This window comes from Impatiens glandulifera, chromosome 3 (genome assembly GCF_907164915.1).
Source record: "Impatiens glandulifera chromosome 3, dImpGla2.1, whole genome shotgun sequence".
Taxonomy (NCBI): domain Eukaryota; kingdom Viridiplantae; phylum Streptophyta; class Magnoliopsida; order Ericales; family Balsaminaceae; genus Impatiens; species Impatiens glandulifera.
In genome coordinates, this window is record NC_061864.1 from 16611977 (window position 1) to 16639814 (window position 27838).

A 27838-nucleotide genomic window follows, 5' to 3' on the forward strand; every position below is an offset into this window, starting at 1 on the left:
AAAAAATATATTTATAATAATAAAAATTAAAGAGATAAATTATTAAGTGTTTTTTAATAATAAAAATTATATTTTTTATTAAATGTGTCTATTTAAGATAGTAAGAGAAAATATAAATAATGAGAAAAGAGAAAAAATTATTAATGAATATAAAAGAGAAAAATAAATAAAACTGAATCGCAAGTCTAATTATTAGACTCTATGTCATTACTCATATTTTATATATTAAAGTTGTATTGCTGTTTTTTATTTGAAAAATAAGTAACTCAGGATCATTTTAATTTATTTTTATGTACAATCTACTCAAAATAGTTAATGTATATATATCACCTGACAGTTTAGAATAATAAAATGTTTTATTCTTTAAAAAATCATTTAATATAGAATTTCTGAATCTAAGATGAATAACTTTTGAGGGTATTTAATTCTTTTTCTTTTTTTTATAGAAATTTAGAATTTTGTGAATTATTTAAATTATCTATGATTTGTATTTTATTAAGTGTAATATGTGATCTCAGTCTATGTCTAATAATTAAAGATAACCGTAATAAAATTTTAATTTAGAGTGCTTTAAATTAAAGTAAATGTAATTAAGAATGAAAAGCTATTGGAGGAGGGGATTGTGTTTACTCCTGCCCAATTCTATTTCGACAATTTCCGTTGGAGTACCATTTTATCATATTCTTTAAAAAAAATAATTTTTTTTTATAAAATTATATAATTTTTAATATTATAATATATAAAAAAAATATTTCTTATTTAATTTTTTTTTAATATGTCCATATATATTAAAATGAAAAAAAAATCGTATGCAAAATGAAAAAACATAACATTAAAAAAAATAAAAAATAAAAAAAGAACGGTACACTTTAAATTACCGAACTCCTAAATTCTCGAGAAGAACGATTAACTCCCGACATACTCTACTCATTTTGCTGAACGAATCTTAGAAAACGTTATAATAATATAATTATGAGTGATACGCATCGAACAACTACGATCATTGAAAGTTTGACGATTTCTCTCAAACTAGATAATCCACCAAAAAATAGTTGGGATGGTAACCCTCAGCCGTATCAATCCAAACTTTTTAGCAACTACCTTAAAACTCAGAAATCACCTAATGAATCACAATAATACTCCACAAAAGACTCCATATATACTAGTCACTTTCGACAATCCAAAAGTAAGTGAGTTGTCGATTCAACATCTTCGTGACACATACGACTAGACATAATACAACTTTTTTATGCATGTATCATCCGTAAGAATTTTACCGTGAATAACGCTTCATCCAAAGAATGAGATCTTTGATGGAATCTTTGACTCTCATAATTTTCTCCACAAATATTATATGAAATCATCTTAGCGAACACCTTGTAGAAATGCCACATAAAAACTATATATATCTTGTCAACGCATAATGTCTTGTTCAGACGAGATCACTAACTTGTGTCCTACTAATAGAAACTTTATTATATGATGAAGTCTCCATAATATTTAATCTCTTTCTATATCCAATTCGGCTAGAAAAAGCATTAGACCAATGATCAAAATGTCCTTAACTGTGATATTTCAATATATAGCAATGAAAGCTTGCTCAAGATATGTCGTAGTTAAACTTTTGACACTACAACAAATGTACATCTCGTTGAATAATTATACATTTTTGTGAACCAGCCAGACCAAACATGACCATACTTACATTTAATTATCGATGACCAAAGACTATTTGGTTCCGTTGCAAATATACTACATCATTTTGATAGAAAAGTCTTATTAAAATAAATAAGATCTCAAATATTCAGACTTCTTTAATCTTTAAAACATTAAAAAATTATATTATTATAAATACATAAACTTAAAACTCTTTTAAATTATAAAAAATAAATAAATATATTGTTAATGTTATATATTTAATTATATTTATTAGTGTTCGGTGTAAAATCGATATGAGATCGGAGCGAGGGACACAATCACCCTGTCCCATCCTGGTCAACTATCGGTCAAACCAGAGAAAAATAATCTCTAACGGGACAATTCAGATTGAAAACGCGTAAGGGATTATAATTTTCATACCTAATTTTAACTTCATAAAATGAATAAAAACTTAATTATTTGAAAAGTATCACCAATGAATCTTAGAAAAAATTAAAAAAATTTATTAACCTATGAAGTAAAATTGTCTATTTTAGTGTAATAAGATTTAAAATCAAGTTGAAAAAGAATGACAATCATAATATATTTAGTAATGTGATTTATGCAAATAACAAACTGTCACTATGAAGAAAAAAAAGTTGTCCCAAAGGCCCGCTTAAGAATGATCTTGCTGTCATTTTGGGAAAATTAACGATATTGATGAAAAGTTTTTGATGGGACTGCGCAGGATAAAATAATAGTATTTATAGACAAATAATTCGAGTTAGTGGATTTAAAAAATTTTGAGGTGAGTCTTAAAAAAAATAAAGAGAAATAAGTTTTCTCTTTTTTTTTTTTTAAATTAGATGAAAAAAAAATTAATATAATAAATTTTAAAATTTAATAGATTAAAGGCAACGTCACATTTATACAATTTTTTCTAAAGGTGAGCTTGTTTAGATCCACACGGTTCAGATTCATTTTAATTAAAAACCTAAAGTTTATTTTAGTTTTTGTTGGTTGAGTTTAATAAGTTATCACGATCCTAATTAATGACTAAAATTTTAATTTAAGACATATTTATAATGAGAATCGAAAATATAATATTTGATTTTTATGCACAATTTTTATTATTTAATCTAAGTAAATAAGTTGTTTATCGTTACTAATTACAAATTTATTTATTTATTCAGCTAAATAATTTATTGGAAAAGTATGAAAATTGACTCTCAATAGACGTGAATATCCACGTTTTCATTGTCCATAGTCATAAACACAAATATTTATTGAATTAGTGAAATTATGAATGGTAGAAAAATAGTAAATCCATAATGATGATTTTCACTTTCATATTTAAGGCCTCTAAGTGAGAATTGATAATCACATAAGAATCATTTTTACCTCTTAAACTATTTTTGAATGGTGACTTCAGAACAATTATAGGGTAGCTTAATAAAATTATAGTATAATCCTTCTGTGATGGTGAATGCTTGCTTATAACTTGATACAAGTTATATGGTCATTTATTTAATCTATATTGGAATTTGTTGAGGAGGAAGACAACTAAGGATGGCAATTTAAAACCGCCCCGCGAAAACCGAACCGAATTGCCCCGTTTGGGACGGTTTTTCCCCGAAACCGAACGAGGATGGGGCGGGGATGGTATTTGTGTCCCCCGACCCGCCCCGCCCCGATTTCACCCTGTTTTCACCCCGATTCTGCCCCGAATACCATAAACATAATTAAATATATTAAATCACTAATATATTTATTTATTTACTATATTTTATAAGAGTATTGAAATTATTTCTTTATAATAATATAAATTTTTAATATATTACAATATATATTATATTAAAAAATTGGTTTATATAATTTTATTGTATAATATTTATTTATTTTTTTAAATAAAAATTATTAACGGTGCACCGCGGGATTCCCCGAAACCGAAAAAAACCGAACGGGGCGGGGATGGTATTAAAAAAATCCCCGAAATTAAAACGGTGCGGGATGGTAATTACATTCCCCGCCCTGAACCGCCCCATTGCCATCCCTAAAGACAACCATTAATTGTGTAGGTTGAGGTTGATGATAGTTTTTTTTCTTTAACAAATTATATGTCTCAAACTCGATTTTATTGGATATGAGTTTTGTGCTATACATTTAGCTAAATTAAGTTTTTGAAGGATAATGTTTGGTAGTTCAGTGTTTTATAAATATGAGAGGTTGATTTTAGAAAGTTTGTGGATTCAGTTGGGGAGCTCGTTGCTTTTTTGAAAATCTTACTTTTGTACATGTTAATTTATTTATTTTTTTGTCTTTGGCCTACTATCTTTCTTTTTCTTTTTATTTCTTATTGTTTTTCAATATTTCAATTATTTATTATTTGAGGCTTTATTTTGTTATGCTTAAACAATTCCATTTTTTAATATTTCATTATCATTTAAAATATATATTATATCAACTAGCATAAGAATGATTTGAACGCTTCAAATTGAATTAAAGCAATTTCATTATCTGTCTCTCCTAGGAATCTTCAATTTCATTCTAACCAATTGAAGATGGAGATTTCCTATAAGAGATTGATGATCATTGAGAATATTCTTTAAGGAGAAGTGAGAGAGGAGTATGCTAAGTTACTGCAGAAATTGGTTTCTCCTTATGATCTTCAACCAATGTGCTTCTAATCAATAAACAATCGGACTCTCAAGAGAATTCTTCATCTTCAATTTCATTTAGTTAACCAATTGAAGATGAAAATTTTCCCAGAAGAGCCTAATTTGATATTAGTTAGAAGAAAATTAGTAGTTTCACTTTTCACCAGTCACCAGAGTTTCTCAAATTCTTTAAGGAGAAGCAAGAGAGGAGCGTCTATTTAAAGGGCATGAAACTTATTTGGCAAAGAATGTCAGCGACGACATTTTTCGTTAGGTCGTTGATAGTTTAAATATCGATTATTAGGGATGACGATAACATAATGTCGTGGTTAATAATTTATAATATCAGCCACAATATTATGCTAAAGTCGTCCTTAATAGAGTGACGGAGACAAATCAACGTTGGCGTTATCGTGTTCCAATGTTAATAATAATTAATTAATGTTGACCTTACCCTAAAACCAACGCTAATAATGTTTAATATACCTTTTTTTATTATAAAAAATACACCCATAAAGGAATTTATATGTCGATAATATATAATCAAATAATTAAATAAACCACATTGATGGATAACTTGAATAAACAATAAGCAATTAGTCTCTCCTAGAAAATCTCCATCTTCAATTTTATTATAATCAATTGAAGATGGAGATTTCCTAGAAGAGATTATAAATGATCATTGAGAAAATCCTTAAGGAGAAGTGTTTTTAACCAATAGACAATCAAGCTACCCTTGGAAATTTCTATATTGAATTTATTCATTCTAAAATTTCCAAAAAGATATTGATGATCATTGAGAAAATTCAACAGGATAAATGACAATTTTAGAACTTCGGTTGAAAGTTTTTCTCAAATTTAGGCCTCTCATAATTTTTTGTCGTTTGAAGAACTATAGTTACATTATTTTGTTATATTTAATACTCTCAACTAACACAGTTAATTTTAATAGAGACCTGTTAAATTATTTGAACATGTAATTTTAATTATTTATTTAAGCAAATTGATTTTCTCACCCCCTTCCATATTCCAGCCCCCCATCCCACTCCTTAATTAACTCCAAAATTACCTATTTATCCATATTATTTTTATATATTTACCTTTCATCTTATTTATTTTATTTTATTTAATTATTAAGTTTTTTTCATGAAATATAAATAATTAATTTTTAATATTTTTTTCTATTTAAAAGATAATAAATCTAAAAGATATATAATTAATTTTAAATATTATATATTAATAATAAAATTATAATAAATTAATAATTTTATATAAAATAAATATTTTAAAAAGTTAAATATGAAATATTTTAATAAAAAATATTATTAAAAATATTATACAAATGTTATCGTTTATATGATTAAGTAAAACATTATATTTAATTTGACTAATTGTTAATATATAATATATTAAAGACTTTATCTTATTTATTTGTTAAATAATTTTATTTATAAAAAAAATGATTTTTATAAGCATTTTAATATATATATATAATTAATATAATAAAATATTAAATATTTATATTTTATTAAATTAATACACATTTCAATATTTAATATATTTTAAATAATTATAATATAAAAATAATAATATTTTGTATTTTTAATTAAATAAATAAAGTTAAAAAACATGTTAAAAATTAATTAATTAATTATATTTAATAAAAAAACTTAATAATTAAATAAAATAAAATAAGTAAATTAAATAAAATAAGAAAGGTAAATATATAAAAATGATAGGGATAAATAAGTAATTTAGGAGTTAATTGAGGAGTGAAGGCATGGGTAGGAATATGGGAGGGTGTGGAAAAAGCACCTCCCTTTCTTTAATATCCATTTTTTACACTGTAACGAAATATTCAAATATTTATGTTTCTTTCCCATCTCTAATTCTCCCTCCAACACACTTCCTCTTCCCCATATCCGATTCACTCTCCATCCACAATAGCATTACCGATGTCGCCACCTCATCCTCATCAACCATTTTCTTCTTCATTGTCCTTTTCTCTTTCAAACTTTGCTGCAACACTCACAATGCATGGTTTAGAAACAGCCCTCTGAAATTGTTTTGTTATTTTCTTTCTTAGACGAAATACTTTCATTCCGACAAATCAGATTACGATTGTGGATGGTAAATTATTGGATAAGGAACCGCGAGTTCTAAACCGTCCTATACATTTCTCTCAACAGAGAGTCTAATCACGTTTTTCATCTACGCCGTAACAAGAAAACTCGAACCACATTCTTTCTCGAAAACCGTCAATCACCAAAAATCTCATGTTAACCGGTCCACCATTAAGAAATGATGCCCGTTTGATCTTTTCCACCATGGATGATGTTGAACCCATTTCAGCATCATCTCACAATGCTAATATTATTCTTTAGACGCATGGTTTCCCATACATATTTTCTAACCTCTAATTAACATAAAATGGTATATAAAAAGTTGTCACTCTCTTAGAATCGAGAGTTCTACATTTATAATTCAACACCCGGTGATGATAAACAACCTCAACATGCATGTAATAATGATCAGTCCAATTCCTAAACGAGAATTACGCTCATTCTTCTACCTGTTGATTTATTATTTGTTTATTTAGTTCATAATTAGTTTAGTTAGACTTATTGTTATTTTTAATTAATCGCTTGTTTTAAGAATTAGACTTTTTCAAAGTTAGTTAGTTTACTTTTCAAGTAATGGTTTAGTGGCTTAATATTTTCCTGATTTATAGGTTAGTTGATAATGTTATGTGCCTATTAAAGGCTTGAACTTTAATAATATCAGAATATCTTTTTGTTGGTTCAAAGCAGTTTTTTTATCATTTGGTATCAGAGCCTATTTTAACCATCACCAAGAGAGAAGAAGAATTTCGAGCTGCGGTTCGATTGAAGAAGAGATTACACGAACTTGTGTCTACGTTGAGAAACAGGTCGTGATCTTGAGAAATGGGAGACGAAAAGGGCGAGTCAAGTTTAACGAGGTTACCCACATTCGACGGGCAACACTACGACCATTGGAATGAGCTGATGGAGAATTTGTTGAAGGCGAAGGGATTGTGGGGGCTAATCGAACGAGGGGTTGAGGAACCGAAAGAAGGGACAACGCTCAACCAAACGCAACAGACGCAACTCGACGAACTAAGAATGAAAGATTGTAGGGTAAAACATATCTTGTTCTTAGCCATTTCTAGGGAAATCAAAGAGCAGATTTTGGACAGAAATACATCCAAAGTTATTTGGGAATCCTTGAAGACAAAGTACGGGGGTAATGAGAAGGTTAAGAAATCGATGCTGAATACCCTGCGGAGGGACTTTGAGCTTCTAGAAATGAAGAACACTGAGTCGATTACAGAATACTTTGCTAGGGTGATGGCTGTGGCAAACAAAATAAGAAGCAATGGGGAGGTTACTCCAGACTCCAAGGTTGTTGAAAAAATATTGAGAACTCTTACCGAAAGGTTCACGTATGTGGTAATATCAATTGAAGAAGCCCGAGACACAACTACAATGAGTATTGATGAGCTGCAAAGCTCACTGGCTGTACATGAACAAAAATTCAAGAAAATGAATGTGCAAGAAGATCATGCTTTGAGGGTTGAAGAAACTAAATATGGTAGAGGAGGAGGTCGTATGGGGTCAAGAGGAAGAGGTCGAGGTAGAGGCAGAAGTATGGATAAAGCCACTGTTGAATGCTATAAATGTCACAAATTAGGGCACTTTCGTTTCGAATGTCCAAGTTGGGACAAGGCAAACTATGCAGAGGCAGAAGAGGAAGAAGAAATGTTGTTGATGACACTTACTGAATCAGAAAGCTCTAAAGGGAATATGGAATGGATAATTGACTCTGGATGCTCAAACCATATGAGTGGAAATAAAACTTTGTTCTCTCAACTTGATCAAAGCTTTAGACACACTGTTAAGTTGGGAAATGGAATAAGTTTGGCTGTAGTTGGGAAAGGAAATACAAGGTTAACTATGGGAAGAGGTAAACAAACCATTTCTAATGTGTATTATATTCCTGAACTACAGTGTAACCTACTTTGTATGGGACAACTCCAAGAGAATGGAATAACTATATTGGTTGAAAATGGGGAATATAGACTATACCATCCTGAAAATGGTTTGTTCTTTGTTGCAAAAATGGCAAAAAACAGAATCTTCAAGCTTACAGCCAAGCCAATTTTTGGAGAAGAAGGGAATGCACATTCAATTGAGACCTGCCATCAAACTGTGACCGAAGAAACTACCCATTTATGGCATTGCAGATTTGGACACACCAGTTATAAAAACCTCCAAATCATGCAAACTAAGGGTATGGTTGAGGGTCTGCCTATTGTGAAGATTCCAGAGAAGAAATGTTTCCACTGCTGTGTGGGAAAACAACCCAGAAATAAAATACCGAGGAAGAGTACTTGGAAAACATCCAGAAGATTGGAACTTATTCACTCTGATATTTGTGGACCAATAGCACCAACCTCAAACAGCGGCAAAAGGTATATTCTTACTTTTATTGACGATTTTTGTAGAAAAGTTTGGGTATATTTTTTAGTGGAAAAATCAGAAGCTTTAGATAAATTTAAAGTATTTCTAGCTCTAGTTGAAAGAGAAAGTGGTGAGGTGGTGTCAAGTCTTCGTACTGATAGAGGTGGTGAGTTCACCTCAAAAGAATTTAATATTTTTTGTGAAATGAGAGGTATCAAAAGACAATTGACAACTGCTTACACTCCCCAACAAAATGGGATTGCTGAAAGAAGAAATCGGACAATTATGAACTCAGTTAGATGTGTTATGTCAGAAAGAATGGTGCCAAAAGGTTTCTGGCCAGAGGCTGTCAATTGGTGTGTACATGTGTTAAATAGAAGCTACACTACAGCTCTTGAGAATAAAACCCCTGAAGGAGCTTGGAATAATAATATACCATCTGTCAAGCATTTTAGGGTATTTGGTTGTGTAGCCTATGTACACATACCAAATCAAAGAAGAGTTAAGTTGGATGATAAGAGTCTGAAATGTGTCTTGATTGGTTTTAGCAAAGAATCAAAGGGTTATCGACTATATGATCCTAAGTCAAAAAGGGTGATAGTTAGTCGAGATGTTGTTTTTGAGGAAAAAGAAGGATGGAAATGGGATGAAGATGAATATAAAGATGGAGCAGAACATGAATGGAAGGATTATGTGCCTGAATATGACTCTGAAAATGAGGAAGTGGAAGAAGTTATTCAAACTGGAAATGAAATTATACATGCTGATGTTTCTGCTGTTAACACTCCCAGTAGCTCTAGTAAAGACTCAAGCTCTAATGAAGATTTAAGTGACTCAACTGATTCAAGTCTTACTTCACCCGAAAGAAATAGACGAGTTATACTTGTTGATGTTCCTGCTGTTAACACTCCTCGTAGCTCCAGTCAAGATTCAAGATCTAATGAAGATTCAAGTGACTCAACTGACACAAGTCTTACTCCACCCGAAAGAAATAGAAGAGAAAACAGAAGGACTCCCACATGGCTTCAAGACTATGTCAGTGGGGGTGATATTTTGGCTGATGAAGATGATGTAGCCATGTATATAGAGCTGGACCCTTTAACCTATGAAGAAGCTACCAAAAGCTTGAAGTGGCGCATGGCTATGAAGGAGGAAATTCAATCAATAGAAAAAAATCAGACATGGAAACTTATGGAGCTACCAAAGAATGCTAAAAGCATCGGTGTTAAATGGGTTTTTAAAACAAAGCTGAATGAGCTCGGTGAGATTGATAAATACAAAGCAAGGCTAGTGGTTAAAGGATACTCTCAGAAACATGGAATTGATTATAATGAAGTTTTTGCACCTGTGGCAAGATGGGACACTGTGAGACTGTTGATTGCAAAGTCAGCCCAACAAGGATGGAACATGTATCAGATGGATGTGAAGAGCGCTTTTCTTCATGGAAAATTAATTTAAGAAGTTTTTGTTGATCAACCACCAGGCTTTACAAAAATAGGTGAAGAACAGAAAGTGTACAAGCTGCTGAAAGCATTGTATGGCCTTAAACAAGCACCAAGGGCATGATATAATCGAATAGATGGTTACTTTACTCGACAAGGCTTTAAGAGGTGTCCATTGGAGCCTACCCTGTTTGTTAAAAATGAATCAGAAGGAAGATTGGTGATTATAAGTCTCTATGTTGATGATTTGATAATTACTGGAAATGATGAAGAGTTGATTAGAGTTTTTAAGGAATCTATGAAGAAAGAGTTTGAAATGACAGATTTGGGAAGAATGAAGTTCTTCCTTGGTGTTGAGATAGTTCAAAGTGATGAAGGTATATCTATTAATCAACAAAAATATGCAAGAGAAATTCTAGCAAGATTTGGGATGATGGATTGTAATTCTGTTAGAAATCCCATTGTTCCTGGAGCCAAGGTTGAAAAGAATGAAGATGGAGTTAAAGTGGATTCTACTAGCTACAAGCAGATGATTGGAAACTTGAGATACCTCACTGTGACAAGACCAGATATCATGTTCGTAGTTGGTTTGGTGAGTCGATATATGGAATCACCTACTGAACTTCATCTGAATGTGGTTAAGAGAATAATCAGATACATCAAAGGGACAACAGGTATGGGCATTCTTTATAGAAGAGGAAAATTAGAAGAATTGATTGGATATACAGACAGTGACTATGTTGGAGATGTGGATGACATAAGAAGTACATCAGGCTATGTTTTTATGATGGGAAAAGGAGCAGTAGCTTGGTCTTCCAAAAAGCAACCTATTGTAACTCTATCCACTACTGAAGCTGAATTTGTTGCCGCAGCTTCATGTGTTTGTCAAGCTGTTTGGATGAGAGGAATCTTAGAAACACTTCATCACTTTCAAAAGAAGAGTACAATCATATTTTGTGATAATGTGTCCACTATTAGTTTGTCTAAAAATGCAGTGCTACATGGGAGAAGCAAACATATTCATATACGTTATCATTTTATTAGAGAGTTGTCTAGTAAACGTATTGTGGAACTCGTACATTGCAGGACAAGTGAGCAGGTTGCAGATGTTATGACAAAGGCCTTGAAACTTGATACATTTGAAGAACTCAGGAAGTCTATGAGAGTCATTGATGTTAAACTAGCTGCTCATGCAATCTAGTTTAGGGGAGGAATTGTTGATTTATTATTTGTTTATTTAGTTCATAATTAGTTTAGTTAGACTTAGTGTTATTTTTAATTAATCGCTTGTTTTAAGAATTAGACTTTTTCAAAGTTAGTTAGTTTACTTTTCAAGTAATGGTTTAGTGGCTTAATATTTTCCTGATTTATAGGTTAGTTGATAATGTTATGTGCCTATTAAAGGCTTGAACTTTAATAATATCATAATATCTTTTTGTTGGTTCAAAGCAGTTTTTTTATCACTACCTACTTGGTGAAAGAGTTTCACATCAAGTTTATGTGGCCTTCCTCCTCTGTAAGCATCGCTGAAGAAGTAGCATTTTCTCTGTAAGTAAACATTACTGAAGTTTTCAGAGGATCAATCTGCATGCGTTCGTGATGTGATTGGGAGAGGAGAGAGAATCCGAAGACGATGGTGGGAAAGAGGCTTGGAGACGGTGAGGTGGGGTTAGAGTGAATTTGACACTTATTACTAACTGTGTAATAAGTAATATTAACTGTGTAATAAGTAATATTAAATAAATAAAAAAATATTAAAATGACATGTCTATATTTTAACAGATTTGTATACAAAATAACGTTGTTAACCACATGACTTAAATATAACAAAATATTGCAACTACAGTTCTTAAAATGAAAAAAACATTAGGAGAAGATTAAATTTGACAAAATCATTTAATTATATTATTAAATTTGTCATTTATCCCAAAATTCAACCAATGTGTTTCTAACCAATAGACAACTAGGCTCTTCCGAAAAATCTCCATCTTCAATTTCATTATAACCAATTGAAGATGGAGATTTCGCGGAAGAGATTGATGATCATTGAGAAAATTCCTTAAGGAGAGGCGAGAAAGAAGCGTGTTAAGTGACTACATGAATTAGTTTCAACCAATGTGCTTCTAACCAATATCCAATTGTGGTCTTCTGAGAAATCTTTGATTTCCTTTTAACCAATTGAAGATAAAGATATATTAAAAGAGATTGAGAAGACCCTAATTGGATACTGGTTAGAAGGAAATAAGTAGTTTCACTTATTTGACAATCTTAAATTCCTTGAGAAGAAACCAGAGAAGAACATGCTATTTATATGCCATGAAACTTATTTGACAATGAATATAAACGACGATATTTTTCAGTAGGTCGTTGATAGTGTGAAAACTATTAGAGATGGCGCTAGCATAATGCAATGGCTAATACTCTAAAGACTATTAGTCACTGCGATAGCATAATGACGTGGCTAATATTATAGATTATTAGTCACGACAATATGTTATTACCGTGGTTAATAATCTTTTTGAATATAGCGGGAAAAGGGCGGAGAAACCTGAAATTTAGCCACTACGTTCACATCGAAAATTGTCGCTGATAATAATGGCTGGAAAGAGACGTGAAAGTCAAACTATTAGTGACGACGCCGATGGCTGATAATTTTTATTAACTACGGTATATCATCGCCGTTACTAATATTTTTTATTAGCCACGACGCTTATATCGCCGACGCTAAAATTTTTTTATTAACCACGACGTAGCATCGTTGTCTCCCATGTCGGTCTCTAAAACCCTTATTCTACTAGTGTCACGATAATTTTAATTTTGTGGGCACATGCAGTTAGTTTAAAATAATAATTTTTTTTTTGTTTGAATGACACAGTAAGAGGAGAAAAATTAATCTATACAGACTATGCAGGGATACAAATTAATGATAAAATTAAAAAAAATAATGTTACTCATATGTTATCGAGCTCGTAATTCTTCGAGCAGAACGATTAAATCACTAAAAAACTCCATTATTTTTTCAATAACGAAATCTTAGAAAACGTCATAATAATTTAATGAATAACTATGTTTTATTTTATTTTTGGTTGGAGTATTATCCATTTAAAATATGTTTGAATGGATGTAATTGGAATTAAATTACAATTCAATTTGAAAATTTATAAAATTATAATTCAATTCTAATTTTTATGATTTGAAAAATATATAATAAAAAATAATTTGAATATATATTATCTATATTATTAAGATATTGATTTGACCTAACCTATTATAATAGCTAAGTTAAAGTTTTGTATAGTGTTCAATTCTTATTACCTAAAAAATTGGTTCGAAATGTTAATTAATTTTCTAAATAAAAACATATTAATTCGACATTTTAACTCTTGTTAAATTAAAAAAAACAAAATATTAATTTGACAAGTTAATTTCTTAAATGAAAAATATATCAGTACAAATATTAACTTACTAAAATTAAAATATATATATGTTCAATATTTTAACTTTCTAAATTAAAAAATATATTTTGGTTCAACACATTAATCGTGTTATAAATACAAAATATAAAAAATAATTACTGAAATTATAATTCCAAACTAAAAAAATGGGAAATTGAGAATTTAAAATCACATTAGTTTAAATTTCATTGAAATTTTAATTCAATTCCAATTATTAGTATTAAATGTTCTCTCAATCTTAAGAATTGAAATTACACCCTCATTTAAATTTTGTTTAGGTAAAAATTAAATATAAATATATAAAATTAGTTATAAAATAAAGATAAATAAGACATAAATAAAAAATAAATTTCATAAAATTATCCTCATTCATAAATAGTTATAAAAAATAAAACAATTAAAAATACATAAAAACATTACATATACCTTAAAATTTATCTTTCACATTTAAAAAAAAAAAAATAGAATGTTAACATAATTTTCAAAATCATAATATACTTTCATTTTCATTTAAGACATTTCAATTGTGAATCAGTAATTGATGTCTTAACCCAACCCTTAACATTTGACTTAACCCAACCCTTAACATTTGAGCTATCATAATTAGTTTAATTAAGTAAAAAAAATTTATTAAAATAAAATAACATATTTTTAAATATAAAATAATCATTATTCTTCAAATATTCAAACTTTTGATATATATATATATAATACAAATTAATTATGAGAGATAAAAGACAATATATATAATAATTTTGAGTAAATTTAGGAGACAAAATCAAAAATAACTTGTATCAAAACTCTAATTTTATGGTATGTTATGAAGCCCAAAATGTATCATAGGCTTTGTTAACTACAAAATCATATGGATAACTCAAAAATCATTTATTTTCCCTTAAATAAATATATGTTATTATATATTTGTTATTGTTGTGTATTTCCGTACATTTATTCTCATGAAAGTGTAAAATTTATATTCTCTAAACATGTCTTTATTTTTATGTTCATTACTTAATTTTTTTTTTTTAAAACAAAATATTATTTATATATAAATGTTTTTGAAGAGAACTAATACTATTCAAATTTAACTAATTTTTAATTGTTTTTGTTTTTACAAAAATTAATTTAATTAAAGTTTAATGTTAATATATATTTTTCAATTTATCAAATATCTAAAAATATAAAATTTCATTTATATAAGTTTGAAATTTAGTTTTTTCAAATATTATCAATTAAATTATATAAAATTTTACTTTGATATGATATTATTCATGGCTGATTTACTTATTTAAAAATAAAATACTAAAAAATCACCTGTTGAGTTTATTTGTGTTTTTTATAACTATATTAATTTTGACAATAAATAAAAAAAATATAATAATCACATGTGAAAATTAATATTTAACAAAAAAAAATATTAATAAATAAAAAAATATTAATATAATTAATTAATTATTAAATATAAAGTGTTTTAATTTATATTTTTATAATAATAAATAAGTCTCAAATTTTCTTAATCATTTTAAAACTTAACATGATGATTAAGTTAAATATATTTTCAAAAATATATAATGTTTTAATATTTTTTTTATTATTTATCTTAACTTATTTTTGTTTTTTTAATTCTTTTTTATGATTTTTTATTTAACTTTATTTATTTAATAATAATATATATATATATATATATATAATTATTAATTTTATATTAAATAATAACATTAATTATTATTTTTATTTAATAAAAACAATTTTATAGTATAATATTTTAGTAAAATTATACAAGACAAATATAAATTAAAATAAAATTTTAAAATATGTCAAATTATTTTTTTTAAATTTTATTATTTAATAATATATATTACATATTTGTTATATTTTATAGATATATATATGAATAATTAATAATTTTAAAATATGAATATTAAAAGAAAAAAAAAATTAAATATATATATAAATAAATTTTAATTTAAAAATATTAATATTAGTTTCCTTCTATATTAATACTATTATTTTAACTTTTTTTTTTATTAATCAAACATTTCATTTTACATTTATTCATAAATTTATTCAATTTCTCATCTAGTAATCTTACTCAAACCAATTCATTGAATTTATATATTTTAACCACTAATATATTTTTACGTAACACTTCGAACATTTTTAATAAAGTTAAATTTATGTGTAAACATAAATAAAAATTTTAACTGAAAATAATAATAAATTTTAGAAAACATATTAAAATAAACATTCTCATCATTAAAATAAACAAATAACTACAAAATTAAGAAAAAATGAGTATTATGATCATTAGTAGGGAATAATGAGTATTATGATCAATTTTAAATACAAAAAGTTAAAACAGTTATTTGTTGACCTAAAATATATTATAATTTAGCATATTAAAAACAAATAAGTGCATAATGTCAAAAAAATTAAAACAAATAAAAAATAATTTAATACATAAGTTAAAATGACAATATTTTATTAAATGACTCAAGGTTTAGTTTGGACAATTCATCTTCACAATTACACTTTAGGGTAATTCGTTTGAAAACCATAAAATGTGTAATATTTGTATAAATTCTTCAGGTGCATGAAGATTTAAAAAATAATAGGATCATTATTAGGAGATAATGAGTATTATAATCAATTTTAGATACAAAATGTTAAAAACATTATTTGTTGACCAAAAGATATTATAATTTAGCATATTAAAAATAAATATGTGCTTAATGTCAAACAAATTTTAAAACGAATAAAGAATAATTTATATATAAGTTTAAATGGAAAATTTTTATTAGATGACTTAATTTTTAGTGTGGATAAATCATTTTCACAATTACTTCTTAGGATAATTCGTCGTGAAACCATAAAATGTGTATAAATTATTTAAAAAATAATAATGAAAAAAAGTGTATTTTGTTATCCTTAATTCTATTTTAGAAGTTTCGATATGAAAATAGTTAGATTTTTGTGTTAACTTTTGTGATAATAGTAATGAAAAGATTTGATTATTAAAAATAAAAAATAATATAAATTTATTAACCATCAACATTTTTGAGAATACATAATGTTATAATAGGCACAACAGTTGTATATATTTTCTCGCGTTGACTACATATGTCTTCACGAAAGTCTATCATTTATGAGAAGTTGGTTATTGTCATAAATCATTATAAAAAAATTATTATATTAATAAAAAAATGTTAATATTATTTCTATAAAGTCAATCAAAATTATCAAGCACCCACTCAAATTGTTTAGTAAATTTGTTGTATGTTCTTCCTCGCTTGGACATAGATGTTGCAAACTTGCAATATGCTGTTTTTTTTATATAATGATATCTAAAAAACCTGTAATTAAGAAAATTTATTTAAAAAATAATAATGGAAAAAAGTGTATTTTGTTATCCTTAATTATATTTTAGGAGTTTCGACATGAAAGTAGTTAGACTTTTGTGTTAACTTTTGTGATAATAGTAATGAAAAGATTTGATTATTAAGAATAAAATATAATATAAATTTATTTACTATCAACATTTTTGAGAATGCATAATGTTATAATAGGCACAACGGGTTGTATATATTTTCTCGCATTGGCTACATATGTCTTCACGAAAGTCTATCATTTATGAGAAGTTGGTTATTGTCATAAATCATTATAAAAAAAATATTATATTAATAAAAAATTGTTAATATTATTTCTATAAAGTCAATGAAAATTATCAAGCACCCACTCAAATTGTTTAGTAAATTTGTTGTATGTTTTTCATCGCTTGGATATAGATGTTGCAAACTTGCATTATGCTGTTTTTTTATATAATGATATCTAAAAAACTGTAATTAAAAAAAATTATTGACGTAAAAGTCTTTTACCATTTGATCTGCAAAATTGTCACAATGATTTAAGCTTTTTAATATCGCCAAATTTACTCCGCTCCTCTAAAAAATCTTTACCAACTCATTGAATTTATATATTTTAACCACCAATATATTTTTACGTAACACTTCGAACATTTTTAATAAAGTTGAATTTATGTGTAAATATAAATAAAAATTTTAACTGAAAATAATCATAAATTTTAGAAAACATATTAAAATAAACATTCTCATCATTAAAACAAACAAATAACTGCAAAATTAAGAAATAATGAGTATTATGATCATTAGTAGGGAATAATGAGTATTATGATCAATTTTAGATACAAAATGTTAAAACAGTTATTAGTTGACCTAAAATATATTATAATTTAGCATATTAAAAACAAATAAGTGCATAATGTCAAAAAAAATTAAAACAAATAAAAAATAATTTAATTTTGCAGATCAAATGGTATCTAAAAGATATTATAATTTAGCATATTAAAAACAAATAAGTGCATAATGATATCTAAAAAAACTGTAATTAAGAAAAATTATTGACGTAAAAGTCTTTTACCATTTGATCTGTAAAATTGTCACAAATATTTAAATATTTTAATATCGCCAAATTTACTCAGTTTCTCTAAAAAAGTCTTTATAGAAATTTTAAAACCAAAACACTCAAAAAATATGAGAACCTTGAGCCGTATTAGAACAATATATAAGATGTAAATATTTGCAAGATTCTTCACTAACTAAGGTAACGAAGATTGAAAACGTGGACCTATATTATAGAAGAAAAAAATAATTGTAATCTCGTTAAATATGTTAAATCAAGTGACATATTAAAATGTAATCAAACACATGAAACTGACAATCTTTTAATGTTTTGTAATCCTCATACAATCATACTTGATAATAATGATAAATCAATAGAAAAAATGAATGTTCTTAAATTTTACCATTTTAATAATGTAGTCAAGATTTACGGATGTGAATCGAAAGAGTTCATTGCAAAAAAATATTTCATCGTCATCATATATTTTCACTCCCTTACAAATTACGATTTAGTGCAACACCTTATATTGTAGGAAACAATATCTTTATATTATATAATTTTAGACCCGCAACTATTTTATAAACAAACTGAAGAGGAAAATCAAATAAATATTATTTGATTCAAAAAAAATTTGTTTAATGATTTTTCTAAGAGACAACACATTTTATCACATTCTCTCATATATAACCCCACTATTATCATTTTAGTCTTATATCTCCTCCTTTAAATTGTTATCCCCATATATGTACCAATGACCATTTTCATTTTAGTCCTATACTAAGATATCTTTAATTTCATGCATACCAACACCATTTTCATAATCATTTTAGTCTTATATCTTAGTATAAGATCTCCTTCAATTTCTCATATATATATATATATATATATATATATATAATGACCATTGTCATTTGTATATCTTTAATTTCATACCTACCAACACAATTTTCATAGTCAATTAGTCATTGAACTCATGGTCTCATATATATAGAATAGGAACATTTTGACCGCTAAATCAATTGATTTCAATTTAAAATTTTGTGTATACATATATATTTTAGTTAAGTTTTTAATCATTTATTTTAAATATGTGGTTATATATATAATATAATTATATAAATTATAAAATAATTTATATAAATTATAAAATGATTAATAAAAATATAAAATAAATAATATTAATAATAATAAATCGTCTATAATACATTTGAAAAAAGTTTAAGAAAATATATTAATAAAAATATAAATATAGTTGTTAATATATAAAGAGATAAATATATATATATATATATATATATAATAATGCTAAAATATCAAATAAATATATATTTATATAAAATTAATTGTAAAATGTATTATAGATATGAAGAGAAATAAAATATATAAATTAATTATGAGAGATAAAAATTTATATATATATATATATATATATATAAATAAATAAATAAGATGAGAGAAAAGAAAATTAATTAGGAAGGAAAATTAATATATAAATGAGGAGTGATAACATAAAAAATAAATTAATTATAAAAGAAAATAAGAGAAGAGAAAAAAAAATAAATTAATTAGGAAGATAAAAGAAAATAAGAGAAATTAATTAGGAAAGAGAAATTAGTAATTGTTGAAGAAGAGATAAATTATTATTATTATAAGAGAGAATTTAATTATTATTATTATTATTATGTATATTACACATAAAATAATATAAAAATAAATATTTATTTATTAATAAGATAATATATATTTTATATAATTTGTGTTAAAAAATATATTTATATAAAATTAATAAAGAAAAATAATTTATTTATATAAGGAATAAAATAAAATATAAATTAGAAAATATAAATTAATAATTATAATAAGAAATATAAATTAATAATTATAAATATGTAATTATCACGGGAGGGAGAAATTCATATTAAATGTATAAATAAATTAGAAGAGAGAAACTCATATAAAATGAATAAATAAATTAGGAAAAAAAAATTACCTGATTTGTAGATGATTGTGGAAATAGACATTTTAAATTAAGCGTTATTAAATATATATAGATTATATTTCAAAATTTTGAAAATTAAAAAAATTGTTTTTTATTTGATATAAATAAGATATTCTTTTCATATCATATATGTTCTATATTACTTTCCAGATAATAATATAGATTATAGTGTATTTCTTTTATATTTGATTCAAAAATAAATATTTGAATCATTTATCCATATTATATTTTAATTAATTTTGTAATGTATAAGATCATTAGAAATAATGTTGTTTAAATGAAAAGTAGTTCCTAGGTTAATGACTGAAAGTGAAATTATGATGAAGGATTTAAGGATATACCACCATAGACAAATTAAAGTTTTTGATGCCATTGTTATTTTATAATGTATTTTAGGTTTACGTCAAAATTAAAATTAGAAGTAATTATTTTATATGGTAAATATAAGATTTTCTTCTTATCATAGATCATGATTCATATTATTTTATATATAATAATACATGTTACAATGTAATTTTTTAATTGATTTTAAAGATTATTTTCTAAATCATAGCTAGATTATATTGTCTTTTGTTACTTAATTTGATTTAAATATTATTTTATGAATTATTTTTCAAATTCATTCTAGGTAGTTATAACTTTTGACGATCATCGATAAAACAATATTCTCCATTTATATTTTAAATGCATATAATCGCTCAACATGCTATTTTGACACAAGTAAAGCAAACCAAAGAGAGGTTTAATTATCTGAAAAATACAAATTAAACCATTAGCCTCTCATGAATGCAAAAACTAAACCATTTCAAACAGTTGAAGGAGGTGTGACTGGTGGTGACAAAGGAGTTGGAGGAGTCGCCTTGCAAAGGAAGGAGAAGAAAGGATCGACGGTAGGTACACCGGCAGGTAAACAACTTTTGCGAACATTACTAACTTTCTGGCAACAACCAGCACTTAGAGGAGATCTTGTTGTGAAAGCCCTAAAAATCTCCGGAAGACAAGTTCCTAGGTTAGTGATCGCGCTGATGCATTGGTTTGAGATACCGGGTGGCCTCGGGTTGGGTCCGATTGGAGGCAATGGAAATGGGAAAGGTGGCAAGGGAAATGGCAATTGGGCTTGTCGAGGTTGGACTAGAAGTGAAATCATGATGAAGGATATAAGAACCATAGAAGATAAAGTTTTTGAAGCCATTGTTATTTTAATGATTGATTTTGATGGTGAGATGATGATATGATATGTTAGCTTACCCTAGTTTTATAGTGGTAGAAAAATGATTTTAATTGCATCAAGTTGGAGTAACGCATATTATTATTATAGAATCAAATGTACATAACTTAAATAATAATGGTTTGATGGTCAAACAATTATTAATATTGGAGTAGCGCATATTATTATATAGAATAAAATGTAAATCTCTTTATTAATAACATAACTTTAATATTAATATTTGACTTGAAAGAGTATGAACTCTTTCTTACCATGGTATAGAACTCATTGTGACGTAAAAGTGAATATCAACTTCAAATCTTGAAGAGTTATTATATATTTTATATACTAAAGTTGTATTGTTGTTTTTTATTTGATAAATGATTAACTCATATAATTTATTTTTATGTACAATTAACTCAAAATAGTTAATGTATATATATCACCATAATAATGTGACATTTTAGTGTAATAAAATAAAATGTTTTATTCTTTAAAAAAATCATTTAATATAGAACTTCTGAATCTAAGGTGAATAACTTTTGAGGGTATTTAATTCTTTCTTTTTTTTTTTATAGAAATTTGGAATTTTGTGAATTATTTAAATTATCTATGATTTGTATTTTATCAAGTGTAATAAGTGATCTTAGTCTATGTCTAAAAATTAAAGAGAACTTATTAAGTTTTAATTTAGAGTGCTTAAGTAAGAATGACATGTTATTCGTGGAGGGGATTGTGTTTACCATTCTGCCAAATTCTATTTCGACGAATTCCCGTTTTATCATATTTTTTATAAAAATAAATTATTTTTTTTTGATAAAATTATATAAATTTTAATATTATAATATATTAAAAAATATTACTTATTTAATTTTTCTTTTTTGAAAAAGGTCCATATATATTAAAATGAAAAAAAAAATCGTTTAACCATAATGAAAAAACATAATATTAAAAAAAAAAAAAAAAAAAGAAGAGTACACATTAAATTATCGAGCTCGTAAATTCTCGATAAGAACGATTAACTCCTGACAGAATCTACTCATTTTGATGAACGGATCTTAAAAAACGTTATAATAATATAATTATGAGTGATACGCATCGGACAACTACGATCATTGAAAGTTCGACGATTTCTCTCATTCTAGATAGTTCACCAAAAAATAATTGGGATGGTAACCCTCAGCCGTATCATTCCAAACTTTTTAGCAACTACCCTAAGACTCAAAAATCATCTAATGAATCACAATAATACTCCACAAAAGACTCCAAATATACTAGCCACTCTCGATAATTCAAAAGTAAGTAAGTTGTCGATTCAACATCTTCGTGACACATACGACTAACCATAATACAATTTTTTCATGCATGTATCATCCGTAAGAATATTACCATGAATAACGCTCGATCCAAAGAATGAGATCTTTGATGAAATCTTTGACTCTCATAATTTTCCCCACAAAAATTATATGAAATCATCTTAACGAACACCTTGTAGAAATGTCTCACATAGAAACTATTTATATCTTGTCAACGCATAACGTCTTGTTCGGACGAGATCACTAGCTTGTGTCCTACTAAAAGTAAAACTCTATTATAGGATAAAATTTCCATAATGTTTAATCTCTTTCTATATCTAATTCGACTAGCAAAACCACTAGGCCGCGGATCAAAATGTCCTTAACTGTGGTATTTCTATATATAGCAATGAAAGCTTGCTCAAGATACGTCGTAGCTAAACTCTTGACACTACACAAAATGTACACCCCGTTGAATAATTATACATTTTTTGTGAACCAACCAGACCAAGCATAACCATATTTACATCTGAATATCGATGACCAAAGACTATTTGGCAATTTTGCAAATATATTATATCATTTTGATAAAAGAGTCTTATTAAAATAAATAAGATCTCAAATATTCAGACTTCCTTAATCTTTAAAACATTAAAAATTTATATTATTATAAATACATAAATTTAAAACTCTTATAAAATTTAAAGAATAAATATATTGTTGATGTTATATATTTAATTATGTATTTGCGTTCGGTGTAAATTCGATATGAGATCGAGGCGAGGGACACAATCATCCATGTCCCATCCCGGTCAACTATCGGTCAAACCAGAGAAAAATCATCTTTAACGGGACAATTCAGATTGAAAACGCGTAACAAATTATAATTTTCATACCTAATTTTAACTTCATAACATAAATAAAAACTTAATTATTTGAAAAGTATCACCAATGGATCTTAGAAAAAAATTAAAAAAAATTGTTTACCAATTAATTAAAATTGTCTATTTTAGTGTACGTACTAAGATTTAAAATTTAAAATTAAGTTGAAAAAGAATGACAATCATAACATATTTAGTAATGTGATTTTGTTGACTAGGAAAGTTGTCCCAAAGGCCCGCTTCAGAATGATCTTGCTGTCATTTTGGGAAAATTAACGATGATGAAAAGTTTTTTTTGATGGTATGGTATACAAATGTAATGATGCACAGGATAAATAATAGTATTCTGAGACAAATAATTGAGTTGAGAGGGTTTAAAAAAATGTTGAGGTGGCCTTAACAAAAATAAAAAGAAGTAAGTTTTTTTTTTCTTTAATTAGATAAAAAAAAATAGTATATTAAATTTAAAATTTTAATAAATTAAGAATAATGTCACATATATACTATAAAAAAAAAAAAAATTCTCTTAGGTGAGCTAAACATAGATCCATCCCGGTAGATTCATTTTAAAAACCTAAAGTTTATTTTAGTTTTTGTTGGTTGAGTTTCACGATCCTAATTAATGACCAAATTTTTAATTTAAGAAGTGAGAATCAAAAATATAATATTTGATTTTTATGCACAATTTTTATTATTTAATCTAAGTAAATAAGTTGTTTATCGTTACTAATTAAAAATTTATTTATTTATTCAACTAAGTAATTTATTGGAAAAGTATGAGAATTGACTCTCAATAGACGGGAATACCCGAAAGTTTTCATTGTCCATAGTCATAAACACAAATATTTATTGAATTAGTAAAATTATGAAGGTAGAAAAATAGTAACCCATAAGGCACTTTAAGTGAGAATTGTTAATCACTTAGGAATCATTTTTACCTCTTAAACTATTTTTGAATGGTGACTTCAGAACAATTAAAGGGCAGCTTAATAAAATTAATTATAGTATAATCCTTCTGTGATGGTGAATGCTTGATACAAGTAATTATATGGACATTTATTTAATCTATATTGGAATTTGTTGATCAATCTCTAGAGGAGGAAGACAACCATTAATTGTGTAGGTTGAGGTTGATGATAGTATTATTTTTTTTAAACATAATATCTCAAACTCGTGATTTTCTTTCTTATATTGTCTTTTAGTATTTCATTTTTTTTTTTATGATGCAAGACTTTATTTCGTTATGTTTAAACGATTCTAATTTTTAATATTATATATATATATATATTGGATTGAAAAACCAAATATATATTATACCAATGTATTCCGTGCATTTGCACGAGTAATAATATAAAAAACTGTGAAAAAAATATTACGGTAAAATTTTTATGGGCAGGTCAACCCACAATCCGACCCAAGAATCCATTTACTCTCACATATATCTAGTTGGTTAAAAGTGTTATTAGCCTAGTTGGTTAAAAGGTTGTACTTGTTTTGTTAGGTTGCAAGTTCGAACCATACCTATAGCATTTTTAATTTTATTTTTAACCGTTTTAAGTTTATGGGCGGGTCAACCCACAATCCGACCAAAGTATCTATTTACTCTCACATATATCCAAATTAACCACAGCTCTCGACCCCCGCAATCCGGACACTTTAAAAATTAAGCATCATTATATATATATATATATTGATTAGTTGGTTAAAAATTTGAACTTATGTTGTTAAAATGTCACGCGTTTATCTAATTTTGGGTTGAATTTAAAATATAAAGTGTTATTAGCCTAGTTGGTTAAATGGTTGTATTTGTTTGGTTAGGTTGCAAGTTCGAACCATACCTATAGCATTTTAATTTTATTTTTAACCGTTTTAAGTTTATGAGCGGGTCAACCCACAATCCGACCCAAATATCCATTTGCTCTCACATATATCTAAATTAACCACAACTCTCGACCTGACAATCCGGACACTTTAAAAATTAAGCATTATATATATATAGACTAGCATATGAATGATTTGAACGCTTCAAATTGAATTAAAGCAAATTATTATTAATTTAATTTTTCCATTGATAACAAATATAAATCTCTTTATTAATAACATAACTGTAATATTAATGGTTTGATGATCAAACAATTATTAATCTCTACAATATTAACTTAGAACATTGAGGAGTTACCAGATATTTTATATACTATAATGTTTTACAAAATCGACTATATTTACTAGTTTCTCGATAAAATGACTAATATTTAATATAAAAAAAGGTTTTATTAAGTTTCTCAAGAAAACATTTTGTTTTAAAAAAACAATAGACCTATTGAGTAAAAATTGTCTTTTTCAATATTGTAAAATTATTTAAAATTAGGTAGAAAAAGAATGACAATCATAAACATGTTTAGTAATTAATGTAATTTGGATGACAAGTTTATTCAAATAACAATTAAGATATTATTATAGTTATTTATTGTAAAATCGCCATTAATAAACATATGGAAAAAAAAGTTTGTCCCAAAATCTATTTGGGAATGATTTTGTTGTCTGATGCACACAAGACTATAACTTGAAAAAAATGGATTCAAATAAAGAAAAATCTCAATAAAAAAGGAGAAATGAAGAATAATAGTTTTAAACATGATAAAATAAGAGTATTTCATATGCTTAGTTTATTTGAAAACTTGAACCTTATTGGTTAGTATATTTATTTGTAATAATTTTGAAATTTTATTTATATAATTAGCCTTTTTCTTTTGAGTTGGGTTTCTGTCCTTTTGAAAAAAAATAGTAAAATAGAAAATGATTATAATTATTTAATGCTGTTTTAAAGGAAAAAAACAATAAATATATACTCTATAAATAATAATAATATTTTGTATAATCTGTGTTAAAATTACTGCTATTTTACAAAATCCTGAAAGTTACAAGAAAGTTTTAATTTTGTAATATTAGATCATGGATTATATTATGTTCAAGATAATAATATAGTTTATAATGTAATTTATTATCTTATTTAAATTATTTTCTGCCTTATCCATATTATATTGTAATCTTTTCTTTTTCCTTTAAAAAAAGGATAAAATCATTATATTCTCATTTATTATTTAATTGATATAAAAAACATTTTATGAGTCATCATCCAAATTATATTTTAGAAAATTATAATTTTTAATAAACATAAAATACATATTTTTAAATCTTAAATACGATACTAAATATTTCACCAACTAGCAGATATAAAGCCACATGCACCATGCATGCTATTGAGACAAGAAAGAAAAATGCATTTTTAGAGACAATTAATTAAATTTTATTTATTAAAAAAGATGCAACAATAACATGAAATCCAAATTGAGCTTATCATGTACCCATTAGCTTCCAATGAATGATAAAAGTAAAACTAGAAACAATATATTCAAATTCAATTGAACAAGTCATCCTCCATTTCACCATAGGTTGAAGGTGGTGCGGCCGGTGATGGTGATGGTGATGGTGATGGTGATGGTGATGGTGATGGTGATGGTGATGGTGATGGTGATGGTGATGGTGATGGTGATGGTGATGGTGATGGTGATGGTGATGGTGATGGTGATGGAGTTGGAGTTGGAGGGGAAGATTTACATATAAAGGAGAAGAAAGGATCCTTAGGTACACCGGAAGGTAAACAACTCGTCTGGACATTATCAATATTTTGGCAACAATTGGCACTAAGAGGAGATCGAGTTGTGATAGCCTTGAAAATCTCCGGAAAGCAAATAGTCCCTAGTTTAATGATTGCGTTGACGCATTTATTTGATATGGCAGGAGACCCGGGGCTGGGTCCAATCGGTGGCAACGGAAATGGGAAAGGTGGTAGTGGAAATGGCAATTGGGCTTGCCCGGGTCTGGTCGAAAGTGAAATCACAATGAATGATGTAAGGATTATAGTAGAGAAAGCTTTAGAAGTCATTGTTATTTTGTTGGTGAGATTATATGATGGTAGAAGTTTTATTTATAGTAGTAGAAAATTTATGTGATGACCTCATAGTGGAGTAACTAATATGTATTACTTATCTAATTTAATTGCTAAAATGCTAACAAATCAACTTTAGATGACATGAAATGTAAATATATGTCTTTTTATTCATTAAATTTAATTTAATTAGGTAATTGAGACATATCAATAAAACAATATATTTACTGGCACATTTAATTATTTATATCAACGGTCGTTCAACTTAGTAATAAACTATACCGTTATTATTAAAATTGATTTTAATTGGATTGATTTATAAAATTTTATAACATATATAGGGACTATATATTCTTCAAATTTGAATTTATATTTTAACCATAAATATTATACTTTAAATAGTTTTTTTTTTTTA